This window comes from Herpailurus yagouaroundi, unplaced genomic scaffold (genome assembly GCF_014898765.1).
Source record: "Herpailurus yagouaroundi ecotype Mexico unplaced genomic scaffold, PumYag 139, whole genome shotgun sequence".
Lineage (NCBI taxonomy): Eukaryota > Metazoa > Chordata > Mammalia > Carnivora > Felidae > Herpailurus > Herpailurus yagouaroundi.
In genome coordinates this window covers 44,174,737-44,186,952 of record NW_024412394.1, presented here as the reverse complement: position 1 = coordinate 44,186,952, position 12,216 = coordinate 44,174,737, and the positions used below count along the sequence as shown (strand labels likewise).

Sequence of the window (12,216 nt, the reverse complement as noted above, 5' to 3'; positions counted from 1 at the left end):
ACTCTTGGTTTCAACCCAGGCCATGATCTCACAAGTTCGTGAGTTCAAGCCCCACATTGCGCACTGTGCTGGCAGTGTGGAGACTGCTCTGGATTCTCTCTCTCTCCCTCTCTCTCCCTCTCTCTCTGTCCCTCCCCTGCTCACGCTGTCACTCTCTCAAAATAAATAAATAAACTTAAAAAAGACTTTATTGGAATACATTAAAGAAATTCTAAGTAAGTGGAGATGTAGACCATGTTCAATGATAATAATAAATATTGTATAGTTGTTAATTACCTGAAAATAAGTTACAAAGCCCATGTAACTCAGTCACAATCTCAACAGTATTGTTTATGGAACTTGACAACATTGTTTTAAAGCTTACATAGAAGAGCAAAGAACCAAGAGTGGACATGACAATTTTGGAGAACTTCTTCATTCTAGCAGCTATGTTGCTGTTTCTAAAGCTAGAAGAATTGAAACAGTGTGGTGCAGAGGGACCAAGAGACCTAGGCAGACAAAGAGACCTAGGAACAGAATAGAGAATTCAGGCATGGATGCATTCATATATGAAAACCTGGCAAATGACAGAAGTGGCTGTGCAAATAAAAAAGCAAAGGACAAAGTAGTCTAGTGTTTTCCACATCTTGTTTTACTGACAACCCACAGCAAGAAATATGTTTTCTGGTGGTCAGGAAGATGGCGGAGTAGGAGGATTCTTAGCTCACATCATCCCACAGACACACCAAAATAATAGCTACATCTGCACAACTAACTCAGAGAGCAAAGTGAAGACTGACAGAATAGACCTTCCACAGGTCTACTGTAGCGAGAAGGCCACACCAAAAAGGGGAGGAGGGGCAGAGATGTGGCTGGGAACAAAACCTCTGGTGAGACAAACCACAAACGGTGGGAACACTACAAGCATGGAGAAGCAAGAGGATCAGCGCCCACACCAGGGATCCAGATCGAGTACTGAGAACATGAGTTGGGAAGTTGAGTCCCCATAACAGCTGGCTTTGTAAACCAGTCGGGCTAACTATGGTAGCTTTTAAGATCAGTGGGGCTTAATTTTGGGTACTTTAAAAGTCAGCAGGCTTAACTGGGAGAGCTGTTGGGGGAGGGGGATAGGACACTGAGTCCCTTAAAGGGACTTTAAGGGCCAACATAATAAATAGCTCAGCCCAAGACACAGTACAGAAGCAGCAGTTTGGAAAGCATCTGGGGTATAGTGGAGGAGATTTATTTACTAATCTCAGAATGTGAGCTGGAGGGGCAGAGTCTTCAGGAAAGGTCAAGAACAAAAGTATTGCAAGTGCCATTTCTCTTTCCCTCCTCCAGCCACAGCTGGAACCAGTGCAAACACCCTCCACCTATTGTGCCAGCACCACATGCCCCACCCTCCTCCCCCTGAGGACCTGCCCCCCCCCCCCAACCTGCCCAGCATGCAGTCATCTCTCCAAAGCAGCTCCAGCAAGGGCTGCTGCCACTCCAAAGGGACTCTTGTCCTGGGGAGCTAGGGAGATAACTAACTGTACACACCAGTGCACAGCTAGCTTGAGTGCTGATCCTGCCCGCTTATTAGCCTGCTGTGGCCTCAGACAGGCCCTTCAACAGTGTAGGGACAAAACTCTTCCCAGTGTACGCACAGCAGCCAAAGTGGATCATTGCAGCCAACTGGGCTGAAGGCAAACGCAGATCAGCCACAATGGAAGGTGCACACAGCCCACGTGGGGGCGCCTTGGAGCACCTGGTTCTGCTCACCAAAAACAATACGATACTTAGGCATAAACTTGACCACGGAGGCAGAAGACCTATACTCTGAAAACTAGAAAATATTGATGAAAGAACTTAAAGATGCCACAAATAAATGGAAAGACATTCCATGCTCATGGTTTGCAAGAATTAATATTGTTAAAATGTCCACACTACCCAAAGCAATCTATAAATTCCATGAAATTCCTGTCAAAATACCAACAGTATTTTTATAGAACTAGAACAAATAGTACTAAAATTTGTATGGAACCACAAAAATACCTCAAATAGTTAAAGCAATCTTGAGAAGGAAGAACAAAGCTGGAGGAATCACAATTTCAGATTTAAAGTTATATTACAAAGCTATAATAATCAAAATATTATGGTACTGGCACAAAAAGAGACACGTAGATCAATGGAACAATGTAGAGAGTCCAGAAATAAACCCATGCTTATATGGTCAAATAATGATGAAGGAGGTAGGAATACACAATGGGGGAAAAACAGTTTCTTCAATAGATGGTGCTGGGAAAACTGGAAACTACATGCAACAGAATGAAACTGGACCACTTTTTACACCATACGTGATAATATCTCAAAATGGATTAAAAGCCTAAATGTGAGACCAAAAACCATAAAAATGATAGAAGAAAACATAGGCAGTAATCTCTTTGACATCCGCCTTCGCCACATTTTTCTAGATATGTCTCTTCAGGCAAGGAAAATAAAAGCAAAGTTAAACATTGGGACTACTTTAAGATAAAAAGCTTTTGCACAACAAAGGAAACCATTGATAAAACAAAAAGGCAACTTACTGAATGGGAGAAGATATTTTCAAATGATATATCCAAAATATATAAGGAACTTATATAACTCAACACCAAAAATGAAAATAAATAATCTAGTTTAAAAATGGATATACGGCCTGAACAGACATTTTTCAAAACAAACAAACAAACAAACAAACAAACCCCAAACATACAGATTGCCAACAGACACATGAAATGATGCTCAATGTCACTAATCAATCAGGGAGATGCAAATCAAAACCACAATGGGTATCACCTTATTCCTGTCCAAATGGCTAGAATTGAAAAGAGAAGAAATAACAAGAGGTGTTATTGAGGACGTGGAGAAAAAGGAAACTTCATGCACTGTTGGTGGGAATGCAAATTGGTAAAGGCTCTGTGGAAAACAGTATGGAGTTTCCTCAAAAAAATAACAATAGAAATACCATACAATGCAATAATTCCACTACTGGGTATTTACCCAAAGAAAATAAAAACACTGACTTGAAAAGAAATCTGCACCCCTGTGTTTATTTTAGCATTGTTTATGATCATTAATATATGGAAGCAACTCAAGGGTCTATTAATAGATAAAGAAGATGTTAATATATATACACAATGGAATATTATGCAGCCAAAAAAAGAATGAGATCTTACTTTTTTGTGACAACATGGATAGACCTAGAGGGTATTGTGCTAAATGAAACGTCAGACAGAGAAAGAGAAATATCATATTATTTCACTTACATGTGGAGTCTAAAAAACAAAACAAATGAACAAAGAAATAAACCAAAAAACAGACTCTTCAATAGACAGAACAAACTGGTGGCTCCCAGAGGGTATTAAGAGGCACAAACTTCCTGTTGTAAAATAAATCAGGGGGAATAAAAGTACAGTATAGGGAATATAGTCAATAATATTGTAGTAACATGCGGTGACAGATGGTGACTGCACCATTGTAGCGAGCGCTGAGTAATATATAGAATTGTTGAATCAGTGTTGTATGCCTGAAAGTAATATAACACTATATGTTAATTATACTTCAATAAAAATTAAAAATAAAAAACAATTTAAAAAACAAGTGCATTTTTTATCACAAACCAAACAGTGGTGTGTACACGCACGAATATATGCATACAACTAAAACAGAAGATTCAAGAAATGCAGTTACAATTACTATCTGCCATGCATTCTGGCATTTTCTATTCATCCCCATTTTATTAAACAAATAATTCCTGCTGCAACCCACAAAATTGATTTCATAACCATGACAGAGTTGTCGCCTTCGATTTGAAAATCTGCACTTGTACAAAAAGCATTCTTGATAAAGAGTTCTGTGCAGAAGAGTGCTGGTATGTTAAAAGAACAGTTTCCCCAGGGTTTGGGGGAGAGCTGGGCTGTAGTGTTGGCCCGTGACCACTACAAGCCAGCAGTGTGTTTACCAATCAGCTAACAAAGTTCCTGAGGATCTAACAATGGACTCTCATGAGTTGGTAGGAGGCAGCTTCAGAACACTGTGATTCGAGCCTAACTGGTTACACATATGGAAAAAAAAATAATGATTGGATCTCTACATCACATCACATGTGAAAATTGATTTCAGGTGACCTAATACCCGACATGTGAAGAGTATTACACGTGACTGTGAAATGCACATGTTATAAAAAGTAAAAAACAAAAATTCCTGGGTAGAAAAGGATTTTAAATGATAGGAAAAGTTACTACTCAAATTTAGTAGAGGCTTTGAAAAGTAAAAGGTAAGGCAACCAGGAGACCTGACTGCAGGAACCTCTAGGCAGGAAAGAAAAGAGAAAGGAGATGGTATTCTCAGCACCTAAGGTAAGGACTCAGGCTGCCCAGCAGTCACTGAATGGAAAGGGTGGGGGGCATTCAGCAGAGTTGCAGCCATGATCCAGGCTGGACAAAGGGAGCTGGAATGGTAGAGACCCCACCAGAAGCAGAGTGGGTGGGGAGAAAGAGCCTGGTTTCTCCTCTTCAGTCTCCTATCTGTGCTTCCCATTTACCGAATGAAAATGGAAGCCCGTCAGCAAGAGATCTTGGGAAATGTTTTTCAGAGATGAGCTTACTCTAAGAGGGGAAGGCTGAGAAAGGATCTGAGAGCAAACAGGTAAATAAATGCCCAGCACATCAGGGGGATACATATTAAAGCTACACTGAGACCATTTCATATCCATCAGACCTGGAATACGTCTCAAGTTAAACGATTAAAAAGCATTTTAAGGATACGAAATGAAGAGAACTCTCACATTCTGGGAGTGAGCAGGGAGACTGACACAGCCAATTTTGAAAGTGGAGTTGTTTTCCTTGCTAAACTTGAAGGTGCACACACCCTCTGTGACCTAGAAATTCTACTCCTTGATATAAATTTCTGAGAAAGTTCTCACATGTATGAACAAGGTGACATGTCCAAGAATATGAACCATTTGAGGATGGTAAAAAATTGGAACCCAGTGAAATGTCCATCAATAGAAGAAATGATTTTTAAAATATTATCTACTAATAATGGAATACTATATCACAGATAAAATGAATGAACTAGTGCTACATCTATCAACACGCGATAATCTCCTAAACCATGCTATTAAAGCAAGTAGCAGAAAACCATACACAATATCATTCACATTAAGTTTTAAAACACAAGATGTATGTTCCATGGGGATATTGTTTAGGATAGGTACATAAATAGCAAAAGTATAAAGATATACATAGGTTTTATATATTTTGGATACCAACCCTTTATTGGATATGTCATTTACAAAGATCATCTCCCATTCAGTAAGTGGTTGCCTTTTAGTTTTGTTGTTTCCTTCACTGTGCAGAAACTTGTTATTTTGATGTTGTCCCAATAATTTATTTTTGCTTTTATTTCCCTTGCCCCAGGAGACATGTCTAGAAAAAAGATGCCATGGCCGATGTCAGAGAAATTATTGCCTCTGCTCTCTTCTAGTATTTTTATTTTCAGGTATCACAAGTAGGTCTTTGATCCAGTTTGAGTTTATTTTCATGTATGGTGTAAGAAAGTGGTCCAGTTTCATTCTTTTGCATGTAGCTGTCCAGTTCTCCCAGCACCATCTGTTGAAGAGACTGTCCTCTTCCCATTGTATATTCTTTCCTCTTTTGTTGGAGATTAATTGACCATATAATTATGGATTTATTTCTGGGTTTTCTATTCCAGTTGATTGATCTATGTGTCTATTTTTGTGCCATATTGTTTTGATTGCTACAGTTTTGTAATATGAGTCTGGAATTGTGATACCTCTATTTTTGTTTTTCTTTGCCAAGATTGCTTTGGCTATTCGAGGTCTTTTGTGGTTCCATACAAATTTTAGGATTGTTTGTTCAAGCTCTGTCAAAAATGCTTTTGGTATTTTGATAGGGATTGCATTAAATGTGCAAATTGCTTTGGGTAGTATAGACATTTTAACAATATTTGTTATTCCAATCCATGACCATGGAATGTCTTTCTATTTCTTTGTGTCATCTTCAATTTCTTTTATCAGTGTTTTATAGTTTTCAGAGTGTAGGTCTTTCACCTCTTTGGTTAGGCTTATTCCTAGGTATCTTATTGTTTTTGGCATACGTGTAAATGGGATTGCTTTTTAAATTTCTCTTTCTGCTGCTTCATTATTAGTGTATATAAATTCAACAGATTTCTATATATTGAGTTTACCGAATTCATTCATTGGTTATAGCAGTTTTTTGATGGTCTTTAGGGTTTTCTATCTGTAGCATCATGTTATCTGCAACTAGTGAAAGTTTTACTTCTTCCTTACCGGTTTGCATGTCTTTTATTTCTTTTTGTTGTCTGAATGCCGTGTCCAGGGCTTTCAGTACTACATTGAATAAAAGTGGTGAGAATGGACATCCTTGACTTGTTCCTGACCTTAGGGGAAAGGCTCTCAGCTTTTCACCATTGAAGATGAGGTTAGCTGTGGGTTTTTCATAGAAGGCCTTTATTCTGTTGATATATGTTCCCTCTAAATCTACTTTGTTGAGGGTTTTTTTTTTATCATGAATGGATGTTGCATTTTGTCAAATGCTTTTTCTGTATTTATTGAAATGATCATACGATTTTTATCCTTTCTCTTAAAAAATGAGAAGACATGAACAGACATGCAGACAGCCAACAGGTACATGAAAAGATGCTCAACATCATTCATCATCAGGGAAATGCAAATCAAAACTACAATGAGATATCACCTCTTACCTGTCAGAATGGCTAAAATCAACAACACAAGAAAACAGTGTTGGTGAGGATGCGGAGAAAAACAAACCTGTATACCCTGTTGGTGGGAATACAAACTGGTACAGCCATTGTGGAAAACAGTATGGAGATTCCTCAGAAAGTTAAAAATGGAATTACCCTACAATCCAGTAATTGCACTACTGGGTATTTACCCCCAAAATACAAAAACACCAATTCAAAGGGATATATGCACCCCTATGTGTATTGCAGCATTATTTACAATAGCCAAATTATGCAAGCAGCCCATGTGTCCATCCATAGATGAATGGAGAAAGAAGATGTGGCATATATACACAATGGAATATTATTTAGTCGCAAAAAAGAATGAAATCTTGCCATTTGCAACAACATGGAAAAAGCTAGAGAGTATACTGCTAAGTGAAATAAACAGAGAAAGACAAATACCATATGATTTTACTCATATGTGGAATTTAAGAAACAAAATAAAGGGAAAAAACAGAGAAACAAACCAAGAAACAGACTCTTAACTGTAGAGAACAAACTGATGGTTACTAGAGGGGAGTTGGTGGGGGGATGGGTGAAATAGGTGAAAGGCAATATGAGTACAATTATGATGAGCACTGAGTAACGTGTAGAATTGTAAAATCACCATATTGTATGCTTGAAACTAATATAACACTGTATGTTATCTACACTGGAATTAAAATTAAATACTTAATTAAAAAAAGATACACGAGAAGGATAGATACAAAATTCAGAGTAATAGTAACTCTGGGAGTGGTATAGAGGAAAATGGGACCATGGAGTGGTCCCCAGGAGTCTTCAACAATATTTAAATGCTTTGTTTCTCAAGCTAGGTAAGCAATACTTGCTTGTTCAGTGCATTTTCTCTTTACCTTTTGGTGTGTCTGAAATATTTGGTTTTTATTAAAAAGATAAGGAAGCACTATCATCAAAACCTAATGTTTGTCAAAACTCTGCAATGTGTTTGTAACAACTCATAACATGCAGCTGGTATAAGAGATAGCAATGGTTCATACATTGTCCATTAATTGATTTTTTTTATTTTTTATTTTAGAGAGAGAGAGAGAGAGGGCACAAGCGGGGGAAGAACAGCAGAGGGGGAGAGAGACAGAATCCCAAGCAGGCTCCACATTGAACGTGGAGCTCAATCCCATGACCCTGGGATCATGACCTGAGCCGAAATCAAGAGTTGGACACTCAATCAACTGAGCCACCCAGGCACCCCTCTTCATTAATTAATTACTCCACATGTTTCTGAACTTACCAAAAACTTGTGAGATTTCCTCTGAACATTGCAGCTTCTTTGTTTCATCAAGTACATGAAAAGCCAGAATGTTTTGAGATAGTATCAGTGGCTAACACTTATTAAGCACCTACCCTGCACAAGACACCAATCACCCCCACTATATCATAGGAGAAAAACATGGCACCAAGAGACTCTGGCAAATTTCCCAAAGCCACCCAGAAGAGCAGGGACAGACTGGGCTCCAGAGTGTTCACTCTACTTTCTCTTTTGCCTCTCCCAGAGCAGCCATTATTTTTCTTTCTCACTTCTGAATAATTTTTAAACAAGTACTGATGAAATAAGTGCTTCTGACGGTTTCTGGAACTGACGATAGAGAAAAGCTCTGTAATTTCATAGACTGAAAGACAAAATTCAGAGAGCTTCCTCAGGAGAAGGGAGGCCACCCGATCAGAATACCTGGCCCCGAGGCCCTGAAATAGCTGCCACCACCAGTTGTGTGACCGTGGGCAAGCTCCTCAGACCAAGCAAATTCTAGACCCAGCTCTACCATTTCCAACTCATTACTTGGCTTTCTTAAGCCTCCTCACCAAATAGAAATAATAATACCCACCTTTTCAGTTTTGTCTGAGATAAATGAAAACACGCATAATGCCAGGTCTGTAACCTCTCTGAGACTGTTACCCTCTGGGCAGAGCCAAGGATGCCCATCTTTTGTCGAATCCACAGTCACCCTGCATTTGAAGTGGACGATCATGGAAGAAGGATTTATACCGTAGAAATTGGCTGTTTCTACATCTCAGGGTTTGTTTTTTGTTTTTGTGATTTTTTTGACAGCTGGTTGTTAAGCATTTACCAGCACCCCCTGCAAGTGTTGTTGGGAGCTGCTTTGTCGAATTGAAAAGCACTATATAAACATTAGCTACTCTTATTTAAGATTTCATGGCCAACAGAACAAAAGAGAGAACTTTTAAGAGTGAAAACGTCTCCCATGAGAATATCGTTCTACATCTCGCAGAACACCTCGTGCAGTACACAAACTTAAGGCCTGCCTCTGCATCCCAAGCTAGCATGGTGGGACTCCCGGAACCCGTGGGTTTCTCAGGAAGTCAGTCCAGTGCAATGGGGCAGAGCTCCGGGGTTTTGTTATGAGTGAGCTGATGGTATCTGCAACACGTTGCTTTTGACCCTTGTGCCCTGTTCTTCCTGAAACCCCAGTGAGTACTGAGAACCCTGTCTTTTGTTTCCTTTGCCACTCCCTAGCTGGGTGCTGGAATGAATACCTTCCTCCAGAGGTTCATTGGACAGAATTCCCACCTCATCGAAGGTTAACAACAATACATTTAAGATTTTAAATTTTAAGTAGATATGCTTAAAAACACCACACTTAATATATGAAAGGTAATGATGAAAATCTAGATGTGTAATGATTTCTGGGATTTTGTTTTCTAAACAGCACAAGAATGTGCTCTTCTGAACATTGCCTTGTGACATTTCTTGTATAAATAAAATACTACCTTGCTCAGAAAGTGGAAAATCCTCATAACAAACACCTGAATATATTTTACTAAAAATTTCAGCAGGCTTTTTCCCTTGGACATGTTTAAAGAGCAACTGCAGAGCATAAATAACTGCTTTTCTCAGCATGGTCTAAATGAGAGGAAATGGAATTGTAATGAAGTCTACGCGGGCTGCTTCAGCAAGTACTACAGATACAAACACCCCTTTGCTATTCTAATCAACATTGGGCTGACATGGCTGATTAGAAATTCCCAACTCAGAACATAGCTCTTTGAATTGGAGAAAAAAATGTTGCCATCTCATTTGCAGATTTAACTCCAAGTGTCCAGTTGCTACAAAGCAATGGACAGAATGTACTGCATATAAATGGTTTGTTCCTCTTGATAGCCAAGCTTACAGAAATTGCATACGGATTTTACCTGCCTACGTGGTGACAGACTTATTATTTAAGGTGTTTTCCACTGAAGTAGAATTGTCATCCGCTGCCTGCCTCTCAGCCTGTCCGCTCTCGAATGCTCCCCCAACTCTGCCATTAGAGTTCTCTTCCTAAAATTTCAGTCACTCACAGTTCAACTTCACAGTTGCCACCCGTACTCTTATTTCACATTTTTATTTTGGTCAAATCTAAATAGCTCTAACCTTATTTTTGCCCTAAGCACTAATAGCTGTGAAAGCACACATGATTTACTGCCACACAATGGAAGAAAATACAAAATCTATATGATAATGCCTTATATAGAGAGTATATAAAGTTACAACATTATATACTCAGTTTTAGCTGAGTTACAACTCAGTAACAAGAAGAAAAACAATCCAATTTAAAAATGGGCAGAATGTGGAGGGATGGGCTAAGTGGGTGATGGGCACTAAGGAAGGTACTTGCTGGGATGAGCACTGGGTATTATATGGAAGTGATGGATCGCTGGGTTCTACTCCTGTAAACAATACTACACTGTATGTTAACTAACTTGAATTTAAATGAATAAATTTAAAATTTAAAAAAAATGAAAATGGGCAGAAGACTTAAACAGATACCCTACAAAAGACAACACACCAATGGCCAATAAGCACATGATAATATGTTCAACATCACTAGGCATCAGACAAAAGCAAATTAAAATCGCAGTAAGATACCAGTACACTCTAAAATTTAAAAGATTAATAATTCGAAGTTCATGAGGATGTAGAAAACCTGAAAATCTCATAAAACACTGGTGCGACTGTAAAATGGCACAAATATTTTTGGGAAGAAACCCTGGCATATCCTTAAAAGTTTGAAACAGTATATTCAAAAGCACAATTATCTAACTAGTAAGTATTTTTCTCTACATCAGAGATAGAAATATATACAGGGGCGCTTGGGTGGCTCAGTCGGTTAAGCGTCTGACTTCAGCTCAGGTCATGATCTCACAGCTTGTGGGTTTGAGCCCTATGTCGAGCTCTGTGCTGACATCTCAGAGCCGGGAGCCCACTTTGGATTCTGTGTCTCTCTCTCTCTCTGCCCTTCCCCCAACTGCAGTATGTCTCTCTCAAAAATAAATCAACATTAAAAAACATTTTTTAAAGAAATATATACAGAACAAAACAGGGTTAAAAAAAAGTCAAATATATAGTTACCGTAGGACTCCAAGTTGTGCTTCTCGTTATCTGTCCAAAGGAAATTAAAAAATACATCCACAGAAAGACTTGGACATGAATGTTCTGGGGACCAGGGACTGTTCTGGGGAATGGCAAGCTTCCCTGAGTGACATCTCATTCTAAGAACCGAGTGCTTGCGGGAAGCGTGGATGTGGCCGCCTACGGTGCTCTCAGCTTGCCTGGTATGGAACCATTGCCTCATCAGCAGGGCCCCAGTCTTAGTGTGTTGCCTCACAGATAAAACCTCCACACCATGCACGAGTGGTGACGGGGTGGCAGAAGAGAACCTTGACCAGGAAAGAAAACCTTCTTTTTGCGTTTTGGACGGATCGCTCTGGTATTGTTTTGAGCTCTGTCACACTGGCAACCCTGGGTGAAAAGAATTCACAGTAAGACCAGAGCCGAAAGATACCAAGCGATTGGCACTGGTTAAGGTTTCTCTTTTCTTTTTTAAGTTATTAGAATTTTAAATATAGTAGGCCGGAGTCTGGTTCATGTGGTTCCTCAGTAGATACGGCCCCAGACAGGACAAGTTTATGTGGCAGAGGTAGCAGACCACAGAGGAAGTGTGACCGAGCCTTTGCCTCCGGAATGAATATGGAAGTGGAGCATTCTGGAGTGTGACAGCGCCCTGCATTCCTGTCCCATTCTATCACGCCAAGGTAAAAAGTGAGAGCCCAGAGCAGTGTCTAGACAGAACATAGTCTTACCTTGGACAATTTCTGTTCTCTTTGTAGACTGTGGTAGGCAGAATGCTCATCCTTAAGTGTCAATCCCTAACGCCTGCAAACTGTAATATGTTACATTAAACAGCAAAAGGCTCTGCAGCTGTTAAACAAGATTTTACGATTGGGAGATTATTCCGGTTTGTGGGTGGGCCCAATATAATCATGTGAGCCCTTAAAAGTAGGAAACCAATTTGACAATAAATTTCATATATAAATTAAAAAAAAAAAAAAAGTAGCGAACTTTCTCCAGCTGGGGCAAAAGATATGGCAGAAGGGAAATTGGGCGAGATTTGAAGATTTGAAGCCCGAGAG

At 39.3% G+C, this 12,216-nt stretch overlaps 1 pseudogene; it reads right to left on the bottom strand.

Moving 5' to 3' along the window:
* Window positions 1-11,936, bottom strand: part of LOC121030059 (tigger transposable element-derived protein 1-like) — a 70,974-nt pseudogene extending 59,038 nt beyond the window's left edge.
* Window positions 11,937-12,216: the final 280 nt, after the last annotated feature.